This window comes from Manacus candei, unplaced genomic scaffold, assembly GCF_025592945.1.
Source record: "Manacus candei isolate 608988 ecotype Guabito, Panama unplaced genomic scaffold, ASM2559294v1 h1tg000003l, whole genome shotgun sequence".
NCBI classification, from domain to species: domain Eukaryota; kingdom Metazoa; phylum Chordata; class Aves; order Passeriformes; family Pipridae; genus Manacus; species Manacus candei.
This window is the reverse complement of record NW_026138051.1, coordinates 14,943,802-14,966,871: the sequence shown is the minus strand read 5'-3', so window position 1 is coordinate 14,966,871 and position 23,070 is coordinate 14,943,802. Positions and strand designations below refer to the sequence as shown.

General features: G+C 36.4%; 1 long non-coding RNA gene across 5 annotated transcripts in view; it reads right to left on the bottom strand.

Annotated features, from left to right (window-relative positions):
- Window positions 1-823: 823 nt before the first annotated feature.
- LOC127470246 (uncharacterized) overlaps window positions 824-23,070 on the bottom strand; it is a 37,104-nt gene continuing 14,857 nt past the window's right edge. For 2 of the 5 annotated variants that reach the window (XR_007904250.1, XR_007904243.1), the window contains 6 exons: window positions 22,395-22,426; window positions 14,536-14,701; window positions 12,021-12,634; window positions 9,408-9,587; window positions 7,587-7,693; window positions 824-4,251 (listed from right to left, as the gene is read on the bottom strand). This is a non-coding gene — a long non-coding RNA (uncharacterized LOC127470246). Of the gene's footprint in view, window positions 4,252-7,586; window positions 7,694-9,407; window positions 9,588-12,015; window positions 12,635-14,535; window positions 14,702-22,394; window positions 22,427-23,070 lie in introns of all 5 variants that reach the window. The other 3 variants (XR_007904249.1, XR_007904251.1, XR_007904247.1) reach the window with 3 other exon arrangements.

Genomic DNA, 23,070 nt, shown 5'->3' with positions numbered 1-23,070 from the left:
GATTTTGCAAATAGATATTGTTTAACATTTTAATTTCTCCTCTGAAAACAAGTAGGTAAGAAGAGAACGGCCGTCAGTAAACAGGCAGTCTGAAAGAATTAAAGTCTATGGAAGAGACATTAAGAATCTGGGATGTTACATGGCTGACAAAGCAACTGGTGAAAGATAATGTTTGTAAAATCATTTGCTTAAAGACACTTGGAGAAGTGAGTGGAACACAACAAACTGAGATTTTAAACTTAGCCCTTGACTGTTTTTGAGATTTTGACAGTGAGAAGATGCATTGACCTAATACTTCCTGGCAGTCAGAGTTTGGGATGTGAAATTCCAGTTTTCACCTAGCAAGAAACATTTGCACATAAAATGAACAGCATGACAGAGCTTGCTCTGAATTTCAAGGAAGGGCTGAGCTATCTGTAGGAGACAGCACAAATCCAAAGTTTGGTGTATCTCAAGCAATCCTTGCAGGGAACTCATTCAGCTTTCCTGGTAAAGCAGCTGCCTGCTCTCAGGCAGGTCACATGCCAGAGAAATGCAAAGATTGAAGGTCTGATCCAAAAGTAATGAAGCCACTCATTACAGAGATTCCTGCACAGGACTTTCCCCATGATATTTTTGCTGTGTTTTCCATACCTGCACTTCTACCTGCTCACCCCTCCAGATCAGTAATGTGGACATAGAACTAAAGAACATTCAGGAACATTAAACAAGTTTCTGGCACACTGCACCAAGCATTATGCTACATCACTCACTATATCTCAGATCACATTACATCATGTCAAACATCCTGAAATTGAAATAATAGTACATGACACAAGACATTTGTTACATAATGTGATGTGACTGTTAAAATTTCACCAAAAATATTTTCCTGGTCCGGAGACCACTATCAAATCAGACTGTAGTTAATAAACCCAAATTGAATTTGGCACAGAGAGCATGAAAGTAAAACGAGAACAATTTTGTGCATGCATTATATACATAATCCTCTACTTAATATAATCATGTTGAGGTGGAGATGAGGATTTTCTTGTTTGAAACTGGCAGGCTTGTGCAGCTAAAAAAATGGGGGTTTATTTGCGTATAGATGCAATAACAGAAATCTACAGTGGATAAAAAAATGTTTTCATGCACAGCACTGAAAATAAAATTTGTCATCATTTTTAATCATCAGGTGGCCTTAAAAGAAAACATTGTAGATAAAGTAAGTCTAAGAAGACTTTAATAATATTTTTTAGAAAATTCATATAGTACCACTTGTCATTTGTGATGCTTCCCAGCTGTTTCCTGGTGTAATTCCCATATCCTATCCTGCTACAAGCAAATCTATTACATCCAAACACAAATTCCAGTACAAATTTTAATGAGTGATGCAAAATTCTAAACAGCAAGCCCAGACAACTGATATTACTGGCATGGCATATAGCTGAGTTCAGCTAGATATTAAGAGAGAGTATTTTTGTGAAAATGCCCAAATATTCATAAGAAATAAAATCAAATAGCATAGAGCATTATGTTAAATAATTTTTTTCTATTTATGCCACCAATAAAGTCCGGAAATCACAGATAAGCCCAAACACCAATAAGAGTGAACATTTTGAGACGATGAATTTTTTTCTCTTCCAACCATTTAAGGCTAGTTCTGTCCTCAAAAAATACCCTTAGTTCTATTAACTCTACTGCCTGAAAACATTTGGAAAAATGATGCCATACTTTCAACCCTGAATGTTTTCTGGGTTGATATATCAAATATGTGGTGACTGAGTAATCAAGGTAAAAATCAAGTTGAATTCAGACAAGCTGATGCAGACAGCAACACCTTTGAGACAGTGACAGTGATGCAAAATGCCTCTGCCAGAAGAGGGCATCATCCAAGAGTACAAATGGAATGATCATGTTCTAAACTAAAAGTTACTCAATCTGCCATGATTTCTCCTTAGGAGAGGCTCCTCCTTAATTAACAAAAATTACATGCAATTTCTCTCTTAAAACATTGTCAGAAAGAACTATCTGTTCCAATAAATTTGTCAAAAGATTGCCATAAGCAAGTGATAGTGGTAAAAAGTAGTGACATTTTGAAGGCTCAGTATGGTCTGCTATTTTTAAAGGGGTATTCTTTTTACATGCTGCACTGGCATGTGTTAGAGAATGCATGATTGCTACCTTGAGCTAGCATCAAATAATTAAAAAAAAAAAATCCACCTTATGACATTATATTTTATAAATTAAGTAACTCCAGATTGTAAAGTTTCATTTTTAATGTATTGTAAAGTTTCCTTTTTAATGCATTAGCCATTTATTCTGATGAACTCAGTACATTAAGTGTGAGGGTTTATTCTCCTTGGTTTATCAGAGCATTTATGTGCATGCATAGGACAGAGTGTCAACCTTGTAGTTCAACATCTTCAACAAATTTATTTCACTTGTGATTAAAACAGAAGGAAAAACATACAAAGATAATAAAGTGCTGTAATTTGTAGTCTGCAGCCAGGAACTAGATAGCAAAAGCAACATCTCTTTCTGCAATGAAAAACCTTTCTTAGACAGAGAACAACTCCTGGAAATAAAACATGATTAACCTGTCTCTGTTCTGTCTTCATCCTTGTAGTGGACAGGAGGGAGATATCACTTGACTGTTGTCCTAAAGCAACTGAGTTAAAAGCAAAATCCCATCTATTTCATGATTGGAATCAGCTTCCACACAGAACAGAAAGGGGGACCTGGAGAACTGAATTAATTCGGCTTCAGAAGGCATCACAGGACCTCCTCTGCTTAAATTATCCCTGGAAAATGCTTGTTTAGTCTGCTTTTAAGAGCAGCAGTGACAGAGACTCTAGGATTGCACCAATCAATATATTCTACAGCACAACTATTTTTAAAACTGGGATTTTTTTCCTGATGGCAGGCCTAAATCTGCGTTGCTGCCATTTAATTCCATTATTCTTTATCCTGTCCCCAGCAGCAAAGGAAAACAAATTATTCCCTTTCTCTTTGAAGCAATTTGGAGACACTTGGAGTTCCATCACACTCCCCTGCTCCTTGCTTAGACTGAACAATTAAAACTTTGTCAGGCAGGATGGCTGAGCCTCCTGCCAGCTCTGCCCTCACCTCTCGAGTTTCTCCAGCAGTTTAAAGTTTGCTGTACAACTGGAATTGGTGGAATTTAGGATTAAGCTGAAACAGGGAGCTGCTGAGAAGCCAAGACCGTGGGCAGCCCACACCAGGTGGGACAGAAGGATGGGTTTAGGAAGAGAGAGGATGGGTGGTTGGGTTAAACTGAGCCTGAGAAAGGAGGAAGAAAGTTGCTTATTTAAACGTTTAGGATTTTTTTTTCCCTCTAATATCCAGATTACTGCCAAGAAGCTGGTATTAACTGCCAAAAAATTAAATTCACTAAAAATTCCCCAGGTCAAAGAGTATTTCATCTGTGGCACTACCCACAAAGAATCCTTTTAACTCTTCCCTCTGAGTTGCATCTTAGTCTTTTCCAATCAACCTCTGCAAATTCCGAAGCTCATTTTCTGCTTTTATCCTCTGTTAGAAGTCTAAAAACACAGTCTGGGGAACAAACCCCAAAATTATCTGTTTGTTTTCCAAATGAAAGAAATAATTGCAATAGACAACAAGAACAAAAGTGAGTGCCTTGCAAATTTACACTGGTACTTTGTGGTGTTCAAAATACTACACATGCTTGCACACACAAGAGTGCTGTACAGATTAGGTAAGGATCATATTGATTCTCTACTTGTCCAGCACTGTAAAATTTTAAGTGTTTTTCTGAAATGTTCTAAGTGAGGCATTGTTGAAGGTTATTTTTCCACTTGATTTATCTCACCATAGATTATTCCACTCTTAGGAACTGGAGTGGCACAGTCTCAGCAGCATCCATCGTTCCACAACCCAGCCTGTTACACTTCATGAGCACCACGTTCACTCTGAACTGCCCAAGAGGTCACTTGAGGTGAGAGATTAAAAACCTTACCTTGTGTTTGTGAAACTGAATATGCAGAGATGAAGAAATCAGCAGGAAGCCAAGGTGTGTTCATTAATATCTGTGACAACACACAAGCTGGGTGCCCCTAAGCACTCCAGTTGTTCCAGGGGAGGGGAGGACCCAGGAGCAGCACCATGAGCACCACCTGCATCTCAGGGGAGCACGTGCAAATCAGTAGTGACACCTTGTGTGCAAGTAAGACATCAATCTGCATGATTGAGGAATTCAGGTTGAAGAAAGTCCTTCTTTCTGGTGTGCTGAAACAAAACAAATTAACAGTTTTCAGCACAGAGGAACCCACAAGGCTCATTTACTAAAAAGGGATGTGCACCACAACAGGTAAAACCCAACCACCCTATGGAGCTGTTTTGGTTTTCCCATGGTGCCCTTGCAGAAGGAATTGTGGTATATTTAAAGACACACTGCAGCAATAATGACCATGATTTGTAGCTCACTTCTCTCACTGGCTTTCTCTGACAGCAGGCAAACTCCTCATCTTCAGCACTCTTGGTTTCTCAATGTAAACCTGAGAAACATCTCCCAAGTCATCTCAGTAAATGTTCTGAATAATACCAGACAATTTTCCATCAAACAATTATTTGGGGATACACATTTCATCAATTCTATAATTATTTACCTACCTTATAGGCATGCTGCATGTACCAGTCAGTTAATGTTTCAGTGATACCCTCAAAACACAAAAGCCTAGAATGATAACCAGCTAAAGTTAATAAATGATGCTATTGTTCCTTGGATTAATAGTGTCTTCATAAAGGATGCCCTCTGAAAAGTTCAAACTGCTTTTGTGCTGTATGTCAAACAGCAACAAAAACCATTATATTAGACATTTTCCTGGATTTCAATGCTCCTTATAAACAGTGCTGAGTAGCACCTAAATTAATTTTCTTTCTTGTTTAAAAGCACTGAGAAGAATACTCAAGAGAGAAAGAAAGTGAGGGAGAAAGAGAACTGCTGGTCACATCATTTCTCAGAGCTCTGTAGTTCTGTACTGAAAACTCCCTTCAATGGTTCAGGAGCTGTGAAGACTCAGGCTGTGATCATACAGGCTGCAAGGGGAGTGGGGGCTGAGTTAAGGAGGGAGGTGTTGCTTTTGCTACATATTTTATTTTAACATAATACACAGTTGCCAATATGAAAAAAAAAAATATGCATATACTTCTCCTTCTGTGTCAGAATATGCCATGAAATATCAGCATGCCTCGCTACATAAAGTTGTAAGTGATGCACCGCCCACAGCTTTTTTTTTGTTGTGGTTAACTTTTGTTTATGATTTAAACCAATAATCACACTAAACACTTGGAAATAAATTAAGCCTTTTCAGACTGATTAAATTGGCTGAATGCTTTAAACACGCGACTTTGGCAGATCTAATCATCCCAGGATAGTCAGGGAGTTAATCATGCAAATGTCTTCAGATATTTCAATTTGCAAGGCTGTGTTTTGTAGCCTGCAATCTTCCAAAGCATCTGTATTCTGTGCTGTGAACTGCAATTGTTCAGTGACCAAGCAGCACAAAAACTTAATAACAAGTAAAATGCTAAGACAAAAAAGCAATACACTTAAAAAAGTTTTAATAAGAAGAATATTAAATTTGTCAGGCACTTTACACCACTACAGGAGGTACAGACCCAGTGGCTCCAGCTGGGAGGGAGTAAGGAATTTAGAAGAGCTCCCTTGCTTATGCAAACCTTCAAGCTTACACATGTGCTTTGTGGAATTAGATTTTTTTACAAATGGTGGTGTTCCTAAATGGCCCTTGTTTGTTGACTCTGTTTTGGAGACTGGCACTTCCACCAGTTTTGAGACTCATTTACTCCTCATAGGAATCATTTCTTTCCACCTTCTTTTCAGTGTGATTGAAAATTTTAAGATGAGTGAGAGGAATCATGGATTCCACCTTTCAGTGAAAACCAGAAAGATTTGACCAGAATCTGAACCTTTCCTACCATATCCTCTTTCCTATCTCTGAACTGACTGGAAAAGGTTGCATCTAGAGCATATATTTTGATATTACAGCTAAACTTCTTTAAAGTTCTCATGTATTAGACCATTTGCAAAAGGACAGAGTATAGTAGAAGAAACACCATAGTTTCAAAAATTAATTAACCGTTTAGATTTTTTAAAAATTATATGTTCTCTACTGAAGCAGATATTTTCATTTCCATTAAATCTTATTAATAAGATTTAATATATATGTCTAACTTTATGGACCACCTACTGTCTGAGTTTATTCCTTAATTAACCCACCCAGACACTGTGAAGACAATTAAGGGTAATGAAAGACAGTAACTCAGTCCAGAAAATAAACTTTCGCAATAGTCTCCAAAAACCTTCTGAAAATGTTCCCTGAGTTTTAAATTCTGCCCTGTAATCAGTTGGCAAAAAGAGTTTTAGTTCAGCTTTTCAGAATGCAGCCAAGCAACCAGACCTAAAGCCAGGAAATTAGTGAAGAAGCTTAAAATCTGTCTTATGGACAAGACAAGGAAGGATCAAAAGGTAGCAGAAAGTTTGTCAACTCCTGCCTGCCACCAAAAGATGTCAGTGATATCTTGTCATTTTATAAATGGGTAACACTGATTTTGCTTGTCTAAGTAAGAAGAACAGGAGTTATGAAGAGCATTCTACAAAATAGCAAAACATAACTGGCTTATAAGACTTTTAAGGGTTGAAAACATAAATTCCCAAAACAATAAGCAATAGAATTGATTGAATTTATAACTGAGATACTACCCAGTACTTATTTGTAAAATTTAAACTATTTAGCTTGCTGTAACTGGGAAGAAATACAAGACAAATCTAGGTCTTGTAAATGAGAGTCCCAGAGCCAGTTTGTTTCTTCCCCTGCTTTCTCCCTACACTCAGGAAGAGCCTTCTTCAATGACATTAAGGTTATGATGGAAAAATGATTCCAATAGAAGTCTATAGAGATTTTGTTAATATGCCTTTATGATGTGATATTATGACGGCAATTCAATTTCATTGCAGGCCTAATGAGACCCTGTTACAATGTCAAAATGAAAGGAAACTATATTAATCAAGTTACAGTACCCTGAGAGAAAGAAAAACCTAAAGAAATTAACCCCATTAAAAACTATTTTAAAACAACATTAAGATTTAGTGAATTCAGAATTGCTTTGCTTTTGTTGGTTTAGTGCTTCAGGTAGAAGCTAAATTTTGCACTGATTTACAACTCATTAAGTGTATTGACATCAGGGGAATCAGGGGAAGTTTTAAGGAAACACAAACAGAACAAAATTCACACCAAGTATTGTGATTATGCAAGGCATTGGGCACAGCCTGCTTAGTCTTACGGGTAAAATATTTTTTCCTCTTCAGTGGAACCAGAATTTCTTCACTTCTCGCTTAAAAAAGGTGACAAGCTGACCAGTCTAAGAGTTTAAGTTCTTGTATCTCAGCTCTTTGATACCATATTTGAATTTGTACTAAACTAAACTGTAGAATTAAATCCCTAAAATTGCAAAAGAGAAACAAATTGGAGGGGAAAATTCTTCCTGAACTTATTAGAAGCAAATATTCAACTGCCGACAATAAAGTAAGAGTGGATACATACCCTGAAGACTAGAGGGGTCTTGGGTACATGTCAGGTTGTTAAAATTGAGTGTAACGGGACAAGCCACAACTGGAAAACAGCCTTTGTATCAACACCTTTGGGATGACCTGCAAGGGAAGTTAAGTCACAGTTATGAAAACTCATAAGTCTATTTTAAGATATTAAAATGCCTATATTAAAAAAAGTTTTAAAAGTCAAAAATCTCAGAATATTTCTTTGTTTGTTTGTTTGGTTTTTTTTAAATTTAACTTTTTGGCAACAGAGACCTTTTTTTGTGCATTCATTGAATTTTATGTCAATGATTTTTGTCCTTCCCAAGCTAATGTTTCTTACTGAGTGCAGAAGTCAGGGCTGCAACATTAATGAGAATTTGATAAAGGCTAGCACATGCATTCAATTTTAAATGTGCCACTGTCATTTTCCAAACCATGTGTAATATAAACATAAAGTGCTGTATATATGCAGTATATATAAAATATATGTGCAATATAAAGTTTTGGTCTCTTTAAAAACTGCCACCCACCTGAACAGTGGTGCAGCAGACAGGGTAACACTCTTTTTACACAATAGGTACATTCCAATTTTCAGCAAATACTTACAAGAATAGATCCAGCAAGACATTAACACCAAACAGTTTGGACATGCACCAAAATATTTCAAAAAGTAAAAGACCCTTCTTTATCTTTCAGCAAACTCAGACATTTACATGGCACTATGAAGATTTGCAAACTCACAAGAAATCCATTGATTTTTGCTTCTATTACTGTTGAACATGCAGAGATGGCACTTTGTCATCAGAGTATTAGGGAAAATTGAGGAAAAGAAAGTATGAACCACTCCTAAACTCAAAATCCAGTTTCTATTTCTGCTTGTCCTTGGTGGACATGCATAAACACACACATCACACATACACAGGGTTCTTTGTGCAGACTTGATATTTACTCACATATCTCATTTACAGAGACAACTCATTTACATAGGATGGAAATTTACTGTACTTTTTGCCAATACAGTAAGTTTCTGTTGCTATTACTATCCTTAGCAGAAACAACCTTCAGTTACACCAGCATCATATAAATTGCATGTTATTGTTAAATTTTCCCAAACCTATTTTTGTTGGTGTTATCTGGAGTCTCACAATGCCTTAAGAATGGATTCACTGGAACCTTATCTACCTTGCAAACCAACATTCACTGTAGTATTAAGTTCTACTGCAAAAATATCAGGACCACTTCTGTAAACACTGTGATGACAGTAGTAATGAGAAATGCAACAGTAAAATTGTAAATAAGATTATAAAGTAAAAGAAAAACCCTGATATTTACTTTCAGGCCTTATAAAACTTGACCTTTAATCAGCAAGGTGGTTTGTACAAATACACCCAGCTCAGGTTGAACATTCAGTGCAGAATGTACAAACCAACAAAACAGCAAAAGAATCTACTGGGGGAAACATTTAGCAGGATTGTTCTGCCGACCAAACTCTTCATCACTCCCTATTCATTATGTAGGAGAAAATATTTTTCCAAGGGTGTGCACTTTATTTTATCCATGAATTCCTGTGTGCTGAACTTCTCAAGAGTGTAAAAGGCAATCCATTAGAGAAAACTTTGTTCCTGTGACCTTGTCCACGATTACTTTAACTACATAACGACCGACTGGAACATTATAGAGGTATGAAGATATTTACATATCCATAGGAGAGTTAACTTACTTACATAAACATACTTTTATTTTATTGCAGTCTAAATATTCACCATAGGGATTGCATCAATGTAACTATTTAAACAGTAAAAATCATTACTCTGATCAAAACACTTACTAGGAAACTTATTCACACTCAAGGTCCGCTATAAACCACATTTCTTGATGGCATCTTCCTTTAAATATTTGATGGGTTTGCTTTGTGGTCAGCACATTCAAATGCTTATAATCTGGCTGTAGCATAATGTATATAAATTACTAAAACTCTTTTCCTGTGTTGGTGTAATCTGCTTTGCAGCTGTAAAACAAAACCATAAAGTTTTAAAACTTGGTATGGCCACACAGGTCTAAGTCACAGAAGCTAAAGGCATCTTCACCTAATACAGATTTCCTTGCTTTTCTCTCTGTATTTAAGTCCAGCAATTCAATTTAATTTTTATTATTCCTCCTCTGCCTAGTCCTTTATTTAAAGAATTCCTCCATTTTCTAATGAAGCTCATTCATTTTCCACAGAGCATATTCATTTCCTCAGCTACATCTTCAAATGCTGCACCTCCATCTTTCTGTCTGGAAAACTTTCAAAGCACCAATTTCCTAACTGGGTGTTTACATTTTGACTCCAGAACCTCTTCTACTTTTCCTTGTGTCACTGGCACAACAAATATAAACACAGGTTGCTCACTTGCATATCTATTCCAATAAGAATAGCCCAGAAATGCCTGCATGAGTTTCAGCAAGACATTTCTTTGATAACTAACCTGCCAAATAATTTCACTGCTTAACAGTGCAAATACTGAGGTGTTTTTATTATTAGAGTAATTTTAATGATTGGCATGCATTGTGTGTTTATATGTTTGTCAAATATTGGGAAATCAATTAGAACAGTATAATGCCACTGGGAAAAACATCATTTGAAAAATAATTATAAGCAATTGGCACCAGATGTTCTATTTCTTCAAAATTTGCATTTTCAGTTTTATAATATTTATACTTTTCTTTTGGCAAAATGCTTAAGTAATCATACCTCAAAAGGCTGGATTTTTTCCTTTTTCTGAGTTTGGTCTTTTGACAACGGAATTCAAAGGCAAAGCTCAGGTCATATGCCCTGAGTGGTTACACTTAGTGGTTTCATCCCCTACCCCAGAAATGCAATATCTTTTATTTTTATTATGCTTAGTCTTATCTACTGATCTTCTAGAAGCAGAGATGAACAGCATACTTTAACAATACTGTTCTGCTAAATCTGAAGCCAAATGGAAACAAGGAACTGAAAAGAAGCTTCTCCTTCATATGAGAAAACCTGACTATTGCTGTCATGGATGTTGGCTTTTTCTTGTTCATCCAGTTTCACCTAAAGAACTAAAGTTATTTCATCTAAAGAACTAAAGATTTTAAACTAAAATGGAAAATTTTGATAGTCCTAAACCAAAAGTCATCTAAGCAAAGGTTTATTTTGACTTGTTTGCAGATGTGCATGAGGGAGCTTGTTTTAAGTTTCAACAGCTTTCTTTAGAAAAGAAGAGGTTTCTGAGGTCACAAAATATTGAGAGATCATTAGAATCCCACAGTATGAACTCTTTAATAAGAGAGTTTAATACTTTTTAATTCTTTGTGTGAGAAAGATGGATCATTTTCAGAAATAGGAATAGTATTTTGTTTAAATTCAAATGTTTAGATTCATGTTTATTCAGAAAGCCTTAGTAGACTGCGTAGTCCAATTTCTTCGGGGGTTTGTGGTTTTTTTCCAAGATTACATTCGCTCTATTTTATTATTTATTTTAGGCTTTGAGTGAGCAATAAACTTAGCTGCAGGCAAAGAAACACAACACAGCATGAGTTGGCAAGGCCTTGACAAACACCATATCCCCGGTTCTGCCACCACAGTTAAAAAGAACTGGTCAATAACAATGCTCTGCCATGAAATCTCAGAGGTCAGACATAATCTTTGTTCATCTCCAGATTTTTATCTCCCTCTAGAAAATAAAATTTCTTAGCATTTTACTTGTTCTTTAACAAGATTCCCTAAACGTTCTTGTTTTACTGTCTCAGGTAATATTACATTATTTAGACTGAGTCAATGCAGTAGTTTCTGAGATTGGAGCCTTGTGCAAATTTTATTGACACCATCAAGTCACTGGGCTGATGGCACCTTCAGACATCAGTTGTTAATGACTCTGAATTCCTTGACAACGAGCGAATAGGAAAATAAAGCTACACTTGGATAATCAGAAGAGAGTGTAGAATACTTGGAAAGACACAGAGTTTATTATTTTGTCTACTGGCTTTGTAATGTTGGGTCGTAAAAAAAGCGAAAACATTTAAAACAGATTTAAAGCTTTTATTCACTCTGAATCCATTCCTCTGCTTAAACAGCAAAAGACTTTCATAAAAAGAGATTATTTTTTTATCAAGATTATCACTGATGCAATGCATCTTTAATTTTGAGGGTGGAAGAAAGAACAAGTACCATTATTTATCATATTCAAAATATAAATTAATATTTTACTTGATTGAAATAATAAAGAAATACTGGTACTACTTTCACTTTTTGCTAACATCAAGCATACAAGTTTACCAAAAAAGTTTTATAAACTCCCTGGCAAGGTTTTATTGTACATGTTGTTGTCACATCAGAGCAGGTGTGAGAACAATGACCGCTGTCAGTGAAAGAAAACGAAGCATATGATAGAAAAAAAATATAAAAATAAAATGGGTTAAGTGCTTACCACACCTGTTCAAGATGGGTCTTCTCCTTTGGGATGTCAATGAAATGACTTTTCAATGGCTTTCTCGTTCCAATACATCTTTTACAGTTCACTTAGAAGAACTGAAAGAATTTTTGCTTTCATCATTTCTGTGGTCTGCCTTTGCATCCTTTCCATGTTCTGTGTGATCCTGGCTGAGCTAAAAGCTCTCTTCTTGTTATATTTTCTTTGCAGACACTATTCCTGTCCCTCCCTTTTCTCCCACTAGTATTCCTTATTGAAAGTATCATTTCTCTCTCCCATCCCTGGGTTCCTCAGATCCACTGTGCTGCAGCCAGAATAATGCAAACAGCAAAACTTTCTCTTTGCTGCTGAGATTTATTGATTTTTTTTTTTGAAGTCTAGGTGTCTATTAGCACATTGACACCTACCAACCACTAATAAGCAACACTGTGACATTCAAAAGCTGGTTTTCCTCAAAATATTATTTAATGCAAGAAAGTCTCCAAGAGGGTGCTTTGGAAGTCAGAAATCAGTGTCCTCTTGATGGCAGGATTCAGCAGAGACTCCATTAGAGGTTATCTTGTATTAGTGTCTTCCATTTCACAAGAAAGAAGGGAGAGGAATCCAGAAAGCTGTCCTATGGTGAAGGGAAATAAAGAGTCACAACAGGACACCACATTTTGAGTTTGTTTGTTTTTGGTTTTGTTTTTTTTTTTACTAATGGCAACATGCCAAGGACTAGAATTAAATTCTTTCCCAGTTCACTCTTTCGTCACCTACCACCATATAAATCAAGTCTACATGAGATTAAGTAAGTACATTCAGCTTGGGCTCAGGTGTGAGTGCAGATGGGCTTTAAAACATTCCACAAATCGAGCCACAGCTATATTGGCTTAAAGGATGACTAGGGAGAGGAGTTGCTGAAAGACTACATTTACTGATCATCTTCAGTTCCTTTAGCACAGTCCATATCATCTCCCTCCAATCTTCAATTTGCATCAAACTAATCAAGATGCAATAGAAAGAAAAATAAGCATTTGAGACCTTCCTTTGAAACCTGCAGGCCCAGCTGAGACACAGAAATGTCTACACTCACTAAGCAAACTATTATTCATAACATCTGCCTATCCAGTGCAATGTGAGTTCCTGTCACTCATCATTGACATGTCTAGGACTGATTTCCTAACACTACATTATTATCTTTCATGAGAATATGCTAATTCCTTCTGTATCACTATGTATGCTGATATACAGTATCCTTTGACATTCACAACATGTTCTAGTGTGATAGATTAATTCAAGATAAAAAAAAAAAGAATGTGCAAAGGCACTGGTAAAGGCACCATATATCTGGCAAAAACTGATTAAAAGTAGGAATTATTCTCCCAATAAAATTATTTTCCCAATATGACAACAGAATTTTTAACATCGATCTCAGTGGTGCCAAGATTCCACCTGATAACCAAATTTGGGGTTATTAATTAATAGTAAGGTACAGTATTAGCTGTGTTATTCTGTAAAATATTCAAGTAAATTTTTTAAAGGCTTTCTATTTCCCTTTAGTTTCTAAAGAATGTGTTGACTTATTAGCAAAATAAGTTCTCTCCAATTCAGTTATTAAGTGTGTATTACCAGATCACACAGATATTTCTGCCACTATTTTCAAGTGGTGAGTGATCATAATCTTATGTACTTGACACATATAATTCTAACATATTATTTCATGCTAAGAATGACTAGATGGGACTCTTACAGTGTCATCTTAGTATATTTTCTACAATAACTTACCTCTTTTTAATATTTTACTTCTCTGCCCTTCACTGATGTCCTCAATGATTTCCTCCACCAAGTGTTTTAGTGCTTCACCCTACTCTAATTAATTCTCAACTTTAAATTCTCCACTGACCCCCATTTAACTCTCAGTAGATACAAAAGCTTTGAAAGAAAAATCCTCAGTGAGCAAGTGCTGGCCAGGCAGCTTTTCTTCAAGCTTTTGCAGCTTTAAATCTGATCACAGGAAATACTGAACCAAATCCTGCCCCGAACAGCACAACACCCTGTTGTATTGCAATGGCAATGGCATTTCCCAAGTGCTGTTGGACTCCAACAAAATCATAAAATTAGAGTCTGAGTGAGGAGATGCACCTGCAGGTTCACTTTCAGCAAGACTTTGCAAGTAGCTCATCGTCTGATGCACTGGGAGCATCAAGAGACTCCTGCAAATTAAGTTCTTTTTTCCCTCACTTGCCAAAAGAATCCTCCTCCTCCAGCATATGTGTAAGCACAGAACAGAGAATGAAAAGTATTTCATTCCAAAACTTCACTGAATGGATTTCTAGTTTTATTTAGTTATCTTTAAGAAAAAGAAACATTAAATCCCTCAGTATAAGAGGAAGTTGAGAACAGCTGAGATGATCCAGTATGGTAAAAATTATAGCATAGGCAAGAAAAAGACATCATTCTTTTTCACATTAAGATTTAGCTGAAAAAAAAAAAAACAAACTTTAACTTCAACATTAGAAAGTAATTTTTACTTACTATTTTTTTAACCATTGTATTCAGTGCAAACAGATGAACTGTAAAAAGCTTGACCAGGGAGAACCAGTGCATTTATTTGCATTAATCTCTCAGCAGAGCCAGCTCCAACCTGCTGGACTGCTCACAACTATGGTCTTCTGTGTGCTGAATTCCAGCCTAAAATACACTTGAACACCAAATGCAAGAGTGTAAGTGAACAGAAGCAAATTCACAGATCTCAGGTAATATCAGCAACTTTAGAACTCTTTTGCAGTTAAATCAAAATCCCAGTAAAACTCAAGGATAGAAGTTTTTGGCTTCAGTTCTGCGTACCTTCAACGACCCTCAGTTCCATGTACACTGAGCTGGGACTCAATACAATAACAGGAAGCCATTAATGATTGAAAATATTTGTACTGTATAAAGGATCCAATCTAGATGACTTTCACCACATTTTGCTTTCACTGAGTGTACAGCACTTGCTATCCTTATTACAGTTGCAATATTATTCCAATGATATCTTTTTACTATGACTTAACCATCCTTTATAAATTTTAACGCAAACATGTGCTTAGTTTTTTTTTTTAATGTTAATTTACCATATGCCCACAAGAAACTGTTTTTCAGAATATCTTTCCTATCTTTTCTACTACATTATAAATTACACACGTTTACGATAATTCTGCTTGATTTACAATCTCTCTCATTCCTGAATTTAATCTGTTGTACAAAAACAGGCAATTGAAATTGGTTACACCTTTTGAATGGTGTTTTAATGACCTAGAAATCAGTCAAAAGAAAAACCAAACAAACCAACACCAAACCAAACAAAATGAGCCAGCTATTAAGTCTATATAACTTAACCTATATCTAAAGCTAGAGTTCAGCCCATGCCTAAGGGAAAGAAAGAAATGTTTTGCTCCCAATTTAGTTCTGGGCACTGTCATATCTCGTATAATATCCGATTCTTTCAGAAATGACATTTTCATGTCATAAAATCTAATTGATAGGCACTTTCAAGTGCTATTTTTAGAGATAACATCCAAGATTAATGAATGCAATACACTAAGAAGTTTATATGAAGTTAAATCAAGCTGTCTTGTCTCTGTTGAAGTCATTCTTTTCTTGACAATAATACACAATAAGAGCAACATTCCTCAAATGGGAGTTTATAACCCTGATCTTTACCTGAACTGTGTTTCACTTGAAACAATATTTACCATTTTTTTAAACCCAAAGGTTTCTCCTGTGACAGGTAATGTGTGTTTTGTCTGGTTATCCTGAACCACCCAATCTGTGGATTATGCACCGTAATCCACAGATTGTTGATACAACATCAGATCAGTCACATTTGCTGTGACTTTAGAGTCAATCTTTTCATTCTTTTGGAAGAGAACACCAGGATGAATAAAGAAAAAAACTATTCCAGGCTCATTTCAGTCTTTCACCTCTCACAGGTTTATTTTCACATTTTCTGTGAGATTTCACCTTTTCTCACATTTCACCGGGAACTCTTCTTACACAATTTTTTTTTACTTTTTATCCTCAAATGACTTAAAAACCCCTGAATACAAGTAGTCTTTTACTACAAGCCCCATCTCTGAAATAAAAATTCAAAAGCGAAACAGCTCTGCCTCATTTACCCCCACATGGCTCAGGTAATTCATGGGCTTCCTTCCTCATGAAAACTAAGCTCAAGGGTCTCTCGTGCTTTTTTTTTTACCCCTTTATCTTGCAAGTCTTGCTGAATGCATGTGTAAGGAATGTTAGTGGTTTTGTTCACCATCCTGTAAACTTTCCTTACCCAGATTGTAAAATACTTAGCAAACACTTTTAAGCTTTAGATGTGTTCGATTTTAAGGAAAAGCATCTGTGATATTTTGAAAAATTAAATGAATAACCAACAAGACAATTCCCATGAAGTGTGTTCTACTCCACTACGGCTTAACAAGACATCCCTCTGAAATTGCTTTAAACTTCCATGAAAGAATTACACATATAAGCAGATAAACTTTTCAACTAACTTAATTTGACTGAACTTAAGTACACTGACTTATTGTTTAGTAAAGAATCAGTCAACATAATTATCCTATGGAGTCGTGAAATGATGAATAAACTGATCCTTGTGGAATTTTAGTTGCCCTAAATATTTCTAAGACATTTCAAGTCCATTAATATTCATAAGAGGTTTGAAAGTGAACCTTGAATTCTGAAAGCACTGATCATCTCAGGAAGGTAAACAAAATGCAGGCTTTTTTTTCTCTTTTGGGTCCAATATTGGGAATCTTCTCATCCATGATCATCACACAAAATAGGCATCCTAATTGTTTCCATTAACTGATTCAGTGAGAAAAAAAGCAGACATTTATTTGCTCAATAGGCATGACACTTTTAAGGCTTGAAACATCTTTTTGGATGAGCCACAAATCATATTCTTTCACTTCCTTCATTGTCAAGTTTATTTTTTATAAAATATATAGATATAGATATATCTACATCATCTTTTCTCCATTTCAGCTACCCAAAAATAATTGTTGAAACAAAAAGCAGGCTTTCACCTCACTTGAAAATGCACACAGAACTAGAAGGGGCATCCCAAAGGCTCAGCTGGAGTTCTGAAAAGCAATTTCCATATGGAAATTCAAGATAATGATGGTAGTGAAGTTCAAAATCCAAGTCTGTATTCTCACAGACTTCATCAGAAACAGGACTGGAGGAGAAAAGGACTATTGAAATGTGACACACAAAACTGTTCTTACAAGTACTAATCACACATCCATAACAGGATACATGACAAATGATTCAGTAGAATGTCAGAAAAAAGTACATCACAGTGAACTTTCTATTGGCCCAGAATATGGTATTTTCCAACAGAAAATAGTATGAGCAGTAATTTTAAGTCAAATTGACAAAGTACAAATCATCAGAAATTTCAAAACCAAGTATTTAAGGGTATTAAATACCCTCAAGAGCTCTCATATACTTTCATCCCTTTTCTACTCAGCAAATACACTAAGAGAAAATGCTCATAAAAACAAACAAACAAAAACTCAAAAACCCCCCAACAAACAAACAAAAAAACCCAACAACCAAAATAAAACCTACCCACCACATTAAATCTGTGGATTATACTGGTTAAAAAAAAGACAGAAGGATAAAAGTGACAAAAGTAGCCTGAGGTCTGGCAGTTGACAACAGCAACCTGTAGAGAAGTCATTTGGGAAGCTCTCCAAAATCATTCTGGGACAATACACTGATTTAAAAATGGCAACTCACCCTAATTTTATCCAGTATTTGGAAATATTTATTGCACAAAAAAAACCCCAAAAAACCAAACCAAAACAAAACCAAAACAAAACCTCCAACATTTTGCTCAAATTAACATAAAGCATTTAGAACAGTGAAGATACTGTTCATGCATGTGATCTTGCTATCAGATATACAATTTTTCTCATGAAATGGGGTTTACCTTCCTAATGACTCATCAGGTGCTCTGCAGTTCTCGCTTATCTGAAATTCCACCCTTGGGACTGGCTGTGAAAACATCTAATAGATTCTAATAAAGTCAACCTTTTTGTGCTACTGCTCTTGCTTTCAAAAGGTCAGTGCCTTTGCAGCAGGCTTGTTATGTCATTAATTTGTTAGCATTGCTATTCATAAATAACCCAACCTCTCTCACACAGCTGCATCGACCCCCACAAACAAAACAATAAACAGATGGCAGTGCAGTGGCTAAAGGTGCTGCTTCAGCTGTTGGACGTGCAGCTCTCTCCATTCCACATCCCCAGCTTCAGATGTACCGTAAAATTAAAAGGGGTTATTTCTGATTTGAAAAATATCATGACTGTAACTTCCTACAGTCTAGAAAGTTGAAGTGCAGTGCACGCCTACTGCCTGCACAATTCCTTTGGTTGATAACCCCTGAAGAGGCAAGAAGAGGTAGTTTGCATTGATATTCTGCAAGATTTATCTTATCTCTTTTTAATACCATGTTACCATCCTTGTAAGAGAAAAGCCCCCAAGCACTGAGAGAAAATATGGAGAATACAACTCCTATGCACTACTTGCCACAAAAGCCAAAATAAAGGAAAACAAACCCTTATAGATTTTATTTCATCTCTTAAAATAACATATAAGGATGTTACCTTCTCTTCCTTGCTAATTCTCATGTCCATGGCAAAGCAATCAATTCAAATATGATTCAAATAAATAGACTAGAGAAGCTGTACTCTGTCTCTCCTTTCCCCTTCCCTTCCCAAACCTTCCCTTCACTTCCCTTCCCAGACCTTCCCAAACCTTCCCTTCCACCCTGTAAGCAGAATAACTAACCATGTGTTAACCACCTTCCATTACATTCCAAGTTGTTATAAATGTGATAAATGATTATGAACTCTAGAAAGACAGAGTTGTGCACAGCTGGCATGGAACACAAACTGGTAGCCCTTCTGTATGTAAAAGAATCCAGAGGGAACTTAGTGCCTTAGGAATAAAGTTCTGAAACAAGTGGGAGTTCTCTTAGGGTTCTCTAAGGAGCTCGCCTTACCTCTTTACAACACACACTTCTAAGTGAATGGCCATAAAACTCAAGATGCACTCAAGATCCAAAGTCTTCAGAGCCTTGCTATCTTCTTTCTCTGTATTCTTGACCTTATTATTTTTACTATTGGTTTTCTGAAAGAAGTAAAGATGCAAGTAGGGGTGGGAGGAGTCATTGCAATAAGAGCAGGTTAGTTCAGATTACAAAGCTCACCCATGATGATGTAAGAGAAAACTCCATTCCAGCCAGATTTCTTTGTGCTAACACAAAGGCCCCCAGATGAAGAGACTTAAATATACACAATTAAGGAAGAATACAATGCTATTATCCTAATTTAAAATGAGGATTTCAATAAAAAGGGAAAACAAAGGTGATAAAAACAGCTCTCCATCTTTATTTTCACCTACTCTATGGTAAAAAGGGTGAGAGTTTCTTTTATTGCAGCTAGACGACTTTGATAAAAGTGTTAAATTTTCTCTCATTCTCCTCCTCTAAGTGAATGTCCATTCTACTGCTGCAAATAACTCATTTTTCTCAGGTCTCCCCTTTTAAAAATTCTTCTACACTATGAGTTCCTAACAGCTACAGACACAAATGAACATACAGAACTTGGGTATCAATAACCAAATCTTCACTGTGTTCTGTGTCAACCTACTATTGACAGCTTTCAGTTATGCATTACTTTACATAAAGGGAATCTACAAAAAGGAGAACAGAGATAAGAAACACAAACCAGAAATGCAGCATTGGAGAATGTGAATTACTGATCTTTGTTCTCCTAGGAGCCACTTCATTGGCTTACTATTTTGTATTCAACAGCTTAGCCATTAACCCCCTGAAAATACTGTGTAATAAGGAATTAGCTTTGTGTTTGCCACCAATTACTGCAAGCTGGGAGCAGAAGCCTGTCAGCAAAATCTGTGGGGTTTTTTGAAAGGACAAAGCAAAATAGCAGTGATCTTCTGCCTCCCTGAGATTAGCTGAATGAATTCAGGTATTTAAGACTTTTTACCAAGGATGCCTTAAAAAAAAAACCAAACAAACAACAAAAACCACAAAACCCAAGAAAAATCCCAACAAAGTGGCTTATGCAGGATGTACAGCATTTTGTCTGCACAACTGAAGTCAGGTTTACCTCAGGTTTCTGGGGGGACATTTTTGGGATACCTAGTGGTGCCTGCACCATGCAAACACATCAATATTGGGCAAACTTGCCACAAGCAGACAATTAAAAACATAGCAAACTTGCAGGATCAGCTTACTGTCATCTTCCCATTTTAGAGAGATCTGGGTTTATGCCTGGTCAGCGCTTTGCTAATTAACTGTATTCTGACTATTCTGCAGAAATGATATTTTAGCTTGTAACGTATCAGATGAATATTATGTCAAATAAACTTACACTGCAAAATTGTGAAGTCACTGTCAGTCTGCTGCGTCTCACCCTGAGAAAGCTTAGAAGAGGTCCAAGTTTTGATTATATCAATATTATGCACTTTCCAACTATGAAGCATTTGTACTTGTACTGGAGTTCAGTGTTTCAGTATTTGAAGACACAGTGTCTCAGAAAAAGAGTATTAAAATACAGGTGCCTATTAAGATACCTTTAATAAATATCTAAGGACTAAGATGTGTTAATTCAACTCTCTCCAGATTGCTCTAAAAAACCGTCCTTTACTTGAAAAGGAAGTTGCCTTGTGCTTGTAACTCCATGGAATTCCACATTCAAGGGACTGGGGCTTGAAGCAGCTCCTCCAGTACAGTTCTTACTAAAGCCTGATAGTTTTTGCTTCTTCCTCTAGTTTGTTGACTCAGAACAGAGGTAGTAGATGAGGTATGGCTATTTTTCTCCTTTATCCTATACAGTTTCTTGACATTCTGTAGTCTGATTATAAAATAATTCTTTGCCAAGCTGAGAGTGCTACTGGACTTGTCTATTAGGGTTTTGTGCTAAACATTTAGAATATAAAATATGAAAAGAAAATTTTCCTTGTTTTAGAGACAACCAAAACAATATTTGTGGTAAGGTTGTGCATTCACTGAAAGCAAAAACAAAACCCTGACACAACACAGGGAATGGATGCTGAAAGGTAAATTGTGCTTGCTGTGTTTTTCTGAATTGAATCCTGCCTGTATGATCAGCAGCATTCAGACTCCCAGCAGGGTAGTTTCCAAAAGAGCGGGAAAACTAGGCAGGTGGCTTTAAAGAAAGCACAGAGAAATGTACTGAAAAAAAAAAAATCTGGTTGAGAAGTGAAATTGGTTAAATTGCCTACAGCATGTTTGGGGAGGAAAAGGGTCTACACTGAGTTCTCTGCTTTGAAGGGTGGAGAGAAAGCATTGCAGAGCATGAAAAGGAAAAACCTGCATGGAGGACTGGTTCATTATGGACAATTTCTTTACAGATAATCTGTTTTGGAAATGGACAGAATGAGGGAGATACTAAAGAAACCACTGGGAGAGGGTGAAGAGATCTATTGGAAGTCAGCAAAAGATTTAGCGGTGACTACAAGAACAAGCTGCAGGGGACAGAAGGTATCATGGGGACAGAAGCATCACCTGGGCCTGAAAGCAAGGATTAGGAAACAGTCCCCTGCCTTCTCTAGGTTGACAGAGAAGTTTACCCATCAGAGAGTTTACCCACAAGACAGGAGTCATTTCTCCTTCATCATTACTGGTCAGCAGGAGCTTCAAAATATTCAAGATTGGAATTATTATAAATTTTTAAAAGTCAGGTCATAATTTGGAGGTAGGAAGAGTGAGGAAAGCTAAGAGATAGCTACAGCTATCCTTTACAATTACTAAAAAAAAAAAAAGGGATTGTATTCTGAAATGGTTTGTGTATTAAACTCAGCATACACTCAGAGACTGATTGTTAGTCCAAGCTTTAATGCTAATGTGAGAGCATTTTTTTCTATCAGATGGAACCAAGGAGCCCAGATTTCTTAAGCAGCTCAGAAGACCTCAGTTCAACCACTTTTTGAACAGGTAAACTATTTCTTCCTCAGTTGCATACTACGGCCTTCCTTTCACAGAACCATGGATTGTTCCCCTCCAATATCAGGACAATTTTTCAAACAGTAGAATTTTAAAACTCTCTCTTCTGGGCACCATAAAAATGTCAATCTTGGTGTAAGGCATTACCTGGCCAATTTGTCTCTAGGCAATTCAGCAGTATGGAAAGAGTACAAACCCAGTATGTGAGACAAAATATAGCTGAGAACAGGCCACTGGAACTCCCCAGATTTTCTTTCTCTTCTTGAAAATTTCACTACGGATCATGTACTACAGATAATGCTCAAACATGTATTGGAAATCATAAACTAATTTAATCTATGACACTCACCAAGGGTTGATTTCTTCAGAATGGAGACACAACTGTAGAGACAAGAAAAGCTTCAGGTTAGAGCTGCAATTCAGGTGTCACCAGGAGTATTCAGTTTAATTTTAAGAAAACCCTTCCTTGTGTAGCTCACAGACACACCTTTCCCTATTAGCCTGACTTCTGCACTTGTTCTGAACACTGCAGAACTAACTAAAATTCCGCTGTGTATTTGAACAACTCTTAAAATGGAGGGAAAATGCTGTTTTTCCAGGATTGGACACTACTCAATGAATGTCATCAAACACTAAAGGTGGCCTTTAAAGAATTATTTTTTTTTCAGTGTTACCACAATACTGAGAGCTACTTCCAACCTGCTTTTATGCCTCTCTGTTTTGATGAAGAAAAGCAAGAACAAAACCTGAAGAATGAATCACAACTAGATTTGAATGCAGAGTTGTCACCTTTCACAGAAAACATGCTTACTTTTAAAATCAGTTTCTTTGAGACAAGATAATAGGTTTCTAATGACCTAATTAATTTTACACTAAATGTATTTTGCAAATGTACAAAGTTAGACAGCAAATTGCTGTCTGTGCTTTGGTAAGAAATGGTTGTCTCCAAACAAATCTCTAAACCCAATGTACAGTAATTCATGCAGATAGTTTATTCTAATTACAGCTGAATATAATGGTTCAGC